Below are 7,195 nucleotides of genomic sequence, written 5' to 3'. Positions count from 1 at the left end.
CTTCTTCCAGTCTGGCACAGACCAAATACTTATATGGTACAAAATGAAGTGGCAGCATCACAGAGTGCTTTGGAGCAGGTACTGGAGGGCTTTAGTTCACCTGACAGCATTACTAACATAAGGTTCTCACCTTTGTTTATGGAACCAAGGCTTCCAAAAGCCTGACACACTGGGCATTTCTCTCCTTAAAATCCATCACGCTGGCAATCTGCAAGCAAATAGATTCAATAACTTATATCTGATTCTTCCACATACAGGAATGGACTAGTCTCTTCCTCCCACAGGAAATGAAAGAGAATATTTTGAGACAGGAAGATGAAGGCCAGACTATAAGGAAGATCAAAACCAAGATGGAACCATGAATGACATGTGCAGAAGTGCTAAAGGGAAGAACAAGGACATGCAACAGTTAGGCAACAGCAGCCACTACGTTCCTCCTGTTCTTCAAAAGAGCCATCACAGCTTTGGGCATAATATATATATATACACTAGTAAAGAACTGTTATTCCTTTTCCCATATCTTTGCCTGAAAGCCCCATAATTTCAAAGTTATAGCAATTCAGAGGGAAGGGGGTCATATTTTCCATTCCAGTGGAGGTTCCCGCCTCCCCTGGCAGACACTTGTCTTTCAAACCAGGATGCAGGGACTGGAACAAAGCATGTACAATAAGGGGGTTTTTGTTTGCAAAGGCTTTCTTTTTTCTGGTGGTTAAAGGGGAGCATGAACCCAAAGATAATCTCCAGAATGCTGATGAGTGCAGGAGGCATCAGGAACTGCCTAGTGGGAAGAAAGTTCATTTTTTCATACTCAAAATACCAGGGATTTCTACTATCTCTGCAGAAACCTCACTTAGGTGTTTAAATCTAGTTATTCTTTCAATGTAGTTTATTTAGAATACGATTTCCTACACATTTGGAAAAAGCAACCTGAAAAAAAAAAAGGATAAATGGTTATTTGTCTTGATACAATCACCCGCCATTTGAGCTAGCAGAGTGTGACAGTAGCATGGGTTTTCTTCTTCTGTTTCCAACATCCAAGATAGACACTTCACCAGATTTCATAGTTCTGGGCTGCCTGCTTGCTGCAGGTTTTGGAGAAGATGCTGCTTTCTGAGGGCCAGCATGCCAGGAGCAGAAGGTGACTCCAGCACAGGCCAGCCATCCCCTTACCAACAGGGTCTGACCACAGTGGGCAGGGCTGTCTACTGGTAACAGGGTCCTTTGTCACAGACATGGCAAGTGGCGAATGATGTCCAAGGTCCATCCCTCTATTTCAAACAGGAACAAAAGGAGGTGGAGCCAGAGGCAGGGCTGGAAACAAAACTGCAACCGGGGTCCCAGTATGGATGCTTTGAGCAGAGCTAGCTTGGAAGAAAAAGCAGGTCACTAAGGACCCAGTCAAGTTTTGTACACCTCCATTGATGGAACCCCCAGATGCTCCATAGGCTTCTGCCCTTGTGTTTGGCTACTTCAAGGAAGTCTATTTTTGGTTCTGCCTGTTCAAACTTTCCCTTTCTGTAAGTGTGCCCATTGCCTTTGGCTGCTATTTTGCCAGAGCAGCCTGTGTGTGAAAACACTGCCTGGTGAGGCAAGGAGGTGTGGGAGGCTCAAGTAGATCAGAGAGGATGAAACCTTCTCTCAGAGCTACCACTTCGCATGATACAAAGCTTTTCCTAACTGAACTTCCTGGCTCTTCACCAAGGTGTAGGATGCCAGAGTCTTCCGGGAAAAGACTGGGAGAACTTGCTGCCAAAAATAATTATTTTCCTGTATTGCTTTAAATTGCTGTAGAATATATTCAAGCTGTAGAGACCAACTTGGAATAAACAGGATTGTGCAAAGCATATAGACCACAGAACATTTCAGAAAAAGATCAGTGTGTGAATTACATGAGATATATGGGAGAAGAAAAACAAAGTTCCTAGTGCAGGTAACTTGAGTTTTCTAGCAATATCATGTTGAGAGCTCAGATTTGGAAACTGAGCTTGGAAGTTTCAGTACAGATAAGAAAAGCCCTAGGCAAGTTGTTGTTCCTGGAGTTTAGTCTTCATTACTACCTTTGAGCAAAAAAATTAGATCAACATGTCAGACTCAGACACAGTAAGTGCTTAGAGGTATAAGCTGATTTCCTGCACTGAAGAGCAAACATAATTCCAGACCATCCACAGAAAGTGAGTTTGCTTGGCCCTACTAATGACTTCTTAGCAACCTGGAGGAACTATAGATTCTAGGATTCTAGAATTCTATGAACCAGCCTCCAATGTTTCTGAAATACTCAGACCCATAGCTGCACCACTTGTTAGAGCTCTTGAATTTTACTCTGATGAGGGTCTTAAGACCCAGCAAAGGGTTCAAAAGAATTCAAAGGTTGTTTTTCATTTGTCATGGCAAGAGAAATCAAAACTTGTTTTCCTTTGTCATGGCAGTTCATCATATTCAGGGTGGATTTTTAGTGGTAACTTAATGCTAAATTACTTTTAACACTTAGATACCCTAAAACAGCACACAAGCCTGTAGGTTTGCATCTCTCTACCTACTTACATTCCCACTGCCAGGCATACATGACCACCAAGCCCCTGCAGTGATGCACAGGCAGCACCTTTTTTATGTCACAGTCTCCACAGGATTCACAAATTAGACTTTATTCCCACCTCATCTTTGGGACAGGATCTGTCAGATTTTGAAATAAAAAATAAAGACTGCAAATTCTACCATGCATGGCTCACATCTCTCCCCATTCCTGTGAGCCTAATATCCCTGTGAAACCTGTTCTGTGCTCAGGGAGCCAAACAGGTTGGATTTAGAGAGAATAAACACTCTGAAATGCAAAGGGATAAAGCTGGGCAAAAGGGATTTCAGCCTTTGTTCGCTGCCCAGCTAGAGCATGAGTCAGAAGATGGCACAGTAAAGCCCAGTGGAAGCTGATACAGTTACACTGATGATCTCACTAGAGCTAGTACAACTAATGACTTGCTTTTGACTGCTAAATCTGCCAGAAGATGACCATGTACTGATGGAATTGCCATGGTATGACAAGAGCAGCCATCCTGTGAAGAGTTTTGCTGTTTGAGAAGCTGTCATTTAATTCTGCTGACGTGGGCTGGGAAGGGAAACCCTGTGTACTTCAGTAAGTGACTGAGGCTTTGCATGACTAATAGAGAGTATTTTGCATTTTAGAGTGTCTAGCAACCTGCATTTCCTGCAACGTACTGATGTTATCCATAGGCACAGAACTCCGGTGTTTCCTGACAAGTATCTGATTTATAAAGACAGGTTACAACAAGGCTCAGGTAGAGTAGGCCATCAAAAATCATGTCTGCCTCCATTCTGTGAGAAAGTGGTTGGGTTTTTTTATCTCCTTCCCCAAAAGGTACTTGCTAAAATGTACTGCCAGGATGCCCTGCAAGAACTCTGATTGTAGAGGGGGCTGACCAGCAAGGTCTGGGAGCTCAGGAAAATTTCTGTTAACAGAAGATAAATGAAAAACTACTGTTTCAAAGAAGAACGAGAAATATGGAAATCACTTCTGCTAGGAGAGGAAGAGTGCCCCTATCTTATCTGACATGGAAAAAATTGACATCCTCTCATAAATAAAGGAAGACCACAGCCTCTCCTGAAGACTTGGGCTATTAAGCATTTGTAGGAACTCATCCCATCACTGTTTTTTAACTAGTTCAACAAATACTTCAAAGGCAAACACTTTATTTCAAGTCAAGTGGAATATTTTTTAGACTGCCCAAGGAGTCCACTTCACTATTCCACATTTTTATCGTCATTTTACATTAACTACTTTGGTGACTTTCTGCTACCTCAAAACTTGCATATTTGTCAACAGAAATGTAAATATAATAAACATAAATCTGATGAGCTCTAATTTCAGTTTAGTGATCTAAGTTGTATTTTTAAATAATTTGAATTACCAAGGAGCGTTCTCAACATAGACTGTGTTCCTGCATCGTTTCTCTTGGCAACAAAGACACCTCAAGGAACATCATCCTCCTTAGGGCCTTTTTATTGCTTTCTTTTGGAGTTCCAGTGACCTCAGTTAGCTTTTAGAGCAGCACTGATGAAAAACATCAAAAAAAACAGGAAAAGAAAACTGGATCCCTCACATGGAGCCTAACAACCTAACTGACTGTAAGACTCATTCATTAAATACTAAAAACAGTGCTGTGAGCACAGAGAGTCCAAAATGCTTTACACAGGTGGGCGAGTCTCATGATGTGCTGTGAAAAGAACTAATCCCTTGTTCGCCCTGCTGAGAAAGCAGAGGCATGTGGGGCCAAATCCATAGCGCACTGCAGTGCTGGTGCCAGGAGACATCTTGGATGAGTCAAGGCTCCCTTCTGGCTTCCTGAGCACTACCATAGAGTTATCAGTAACATGGTCTGCCATGCCTGGTGCCTTGTTGTTTCTGCCCCATGCCATTGGCTAAGATAACCAGGAGAGCAGTCTCCCTTGGAGACCTCTCTAGCCATGAAAGTCCTCTAAATATGTCAGAAGACTGAACATCTCACCCACATCTCAGCTCAAGGACTCTCCCCCTTTAGGTGCTGCTTCTTCTAAATAAGCTTGTGGCGTTTGTGTTGGGCTTTGCCACCCCATTATCAATAGGATCAAGCCCCTGGGAGAGCCTCACCCCAGACATGATCCCACCCAACACTGAGGCCAACGGTACACAACAACACTCCCAGAGGATCACTAGTTTAGAAGGAGAATGATGGGCTTGGAGGCACTGATGGAGGTCAGGGGTCTGGGTTGGGGTAGGGTCCTCAGTGTCTGCTGAGTGGGGGTATAGGGTATTGGGGGAGTTATTGAAGGGTAATGGGGGGATGATGAGAGAGAGCAAATAATTGCACTCAGGGGAAAGGAGGGGTGAGATCTTTGGAAAGAGAACTGTATGAGGGACTAGGATGGTGTAATAAGGAAGTATCTCAGGTTGGAAGGCATTCGTAAGGATCACTGTATCTCCCCCTTTTAAGATGCAGACAACAAACCTCCTCTTTAGAGCAGAGGTGAGAGAAATCGAAGGGGAAAATGGGGATAGGAAAATCCAAGCTGGAGTGTATGGAGGGGGTCCTGCTTTCCCCTTCCTTCTCTGGAACCCTTTTCTGTGCTGTTGGCAGAGAAGTCAGCGGGGCCCTGGCAGGAAGGTGGGTTGCTCTGCTCCACAGTGTAAACAGAGCAGCTGCGAGTTCTTGGCTGCCAGCACATCCAGTCTATTACAAGGCCTGAGAGACACCTGAGGCTGTCAGTAGTGACCAAGGTAACAAGGGGGTTCCTGCAGTCACAGTCATGAAAATGATGTTGGTACAAGGTGGTAGGATCCATTTCCCTTTGGACATCAGTGGTTGTCTTGGTTTGAAAGACAGGTGTCTGCTAAGGAAGGCAGGAGCCTCCCTTGGAATGGCAGATGTAACCCCTTTCCCTCCAAGTTACTATAATTTGGAAATCAAGGGCTTTTAGGCAAAGATGTGGGAAAATAGGAATAACAGTTCTTTACTATTATATGTATAACCAGTCCAACAAACAACAATAACTATGGCAGTAACAGCAAACAATCACAAACCCAGTCCCAGCCTTCTCGGCTGCCGGGCCCTTTCCCCTCGGGTGCAGTTCCGCTCGCAGCCGGCAGGGGCGCTGGCGGCTCCCGGTGAGCAGGGCAGGTGCGATGGTTCCCCTGCGGCTGCAGGGGGCGCTCCAGAGCGAGCTCGGGGAGCACGCGGCACCGGTGCCCTGGGATCCCGGGAAGGGATGGGACAAAGGCTTCACAAACCGCTGGGCAGCCGATCCTGGTGTCCGGCTGGATCCTCGGGAACAGCAGGCTGGAACGGCAGGCTGGAGCGGCAGGCACGAGCACAAATCCGGGAGGACAGATAAGATGTATCCAAATGGGGAACCCCCCGGAGGTCAGGCAGGCAGGGCAAGCACGGCTACAGCGTAGCGAAGGCTCAAAGCAGCAGCGGGGCAGGGTGGCCACAGCCCGACCTCCAGCGGGGCAGGGAAGGCGGCTTTGGGATCCCGGCGTTGTTTCTAGCAGAAAGAAAAATGGCCGAAAAAAAGAACCAGCAGCTCCTCTCTCTCCAAACGCCAAGACCCAACTGACCCCACACCCAGGTGAAACAAAAGAGTAGCCAGGCACACCCCACCCCCAGCTCTTTGTTTCTTAAGTACCCAGCGATTTATCGTCTTAGTAACAGAATGGGGGAAAATTCCTTTAACAGAAAAAAACTAGACCTCTTAAAACCCCAACAGTGGTGGATGTCTCTGTTGTAGCCAGCAGGCCCAGCCCCCCAAGGAAGCAGGTAAGGAGGTGGTGCTATCCATCTGTGCTCCCCATTCATGCAGACATCCCCAGCAGCTCCATGTCATCTCCCAGTAACCTCAGGGGAAAGTCCAGCATGAGGCATCTCTGCTCCTTCCCATACCGGGTCCCATCTGCTGTTCATCTGCTGACATCTATCAACTTGGCAGAAAGAACATCTCAGGGAAATTGACCTTTGACTGAACCTGACACTTCACCATTTAATTTTATGGAAAATACCCTGCCGCAGGCAGAATGTGATGGTGAAATGCCGCGACCTTCCAAAAGCGTCCCCAGCCGGGGGGGGGGGGGAGTCGCTTCGGTGCTGGGGCCAAACGAAGGCGCAGACACACACTCGAGGTGGTGCAGCTACTCATTCACACATCCACTATGCAGCGATCAGTGGAAAAGAAATGAGAAGGGTCTTTTGTACAGGGTTCCAGCTATGAGGGTTTATTCCACACGTGGAGCATTCCCAGGCAAACAAGAAGAGACAAAATGGAGAGCAGGGGTACAACTTTTCATTGGGGTTCCTAGGGGCAGGGAGAAACCAGAACCAATGGGCTGAGGGCCAAGAGGCAGAGTAAGGGAGGGACAAGGGTGCAACTACCAATGGGGAAGAGAGAGGGGCAGGTAGGAGAACAGAAACTAATAGGAGAAGCAGGAGAAGGGAACTTTCCAGATGGGGACCAGATAAGGTACAAAGGGGCGGAGGCCAACAGGCCAATCTAAAAACCAGGAACAGCATACGTTAATCTCTCACACTGCAACAATACACTCCAGATGGACTTCACTAAAATTCTTGTTGAAGTAGAACTAAATAATTAAGCTGGGAAAGATGGGGATTGTAGATACAAAAATGCTGCTAGCAAGGATCTTCTTGCTATTTTC

The sequence above is a fragment of the Corvus kubaryi genome, unplaced genomic scaffold (assembly GCF_017639235.1).
Source record: "Corvus kubaryi isolate FWS band 111438036 unplaced genomic scaffold, C.kubaryi_AGA036_p1.0 37209, whole genome shotgun sequence".
NCBI lineage: Eukaryota > Metazoa > Chordata > Aves > Passeriformes > Corvidae > Corvus > Corvus kubaryi.
Note: the sequence above shows the minus strand (reverse complement) of the source record.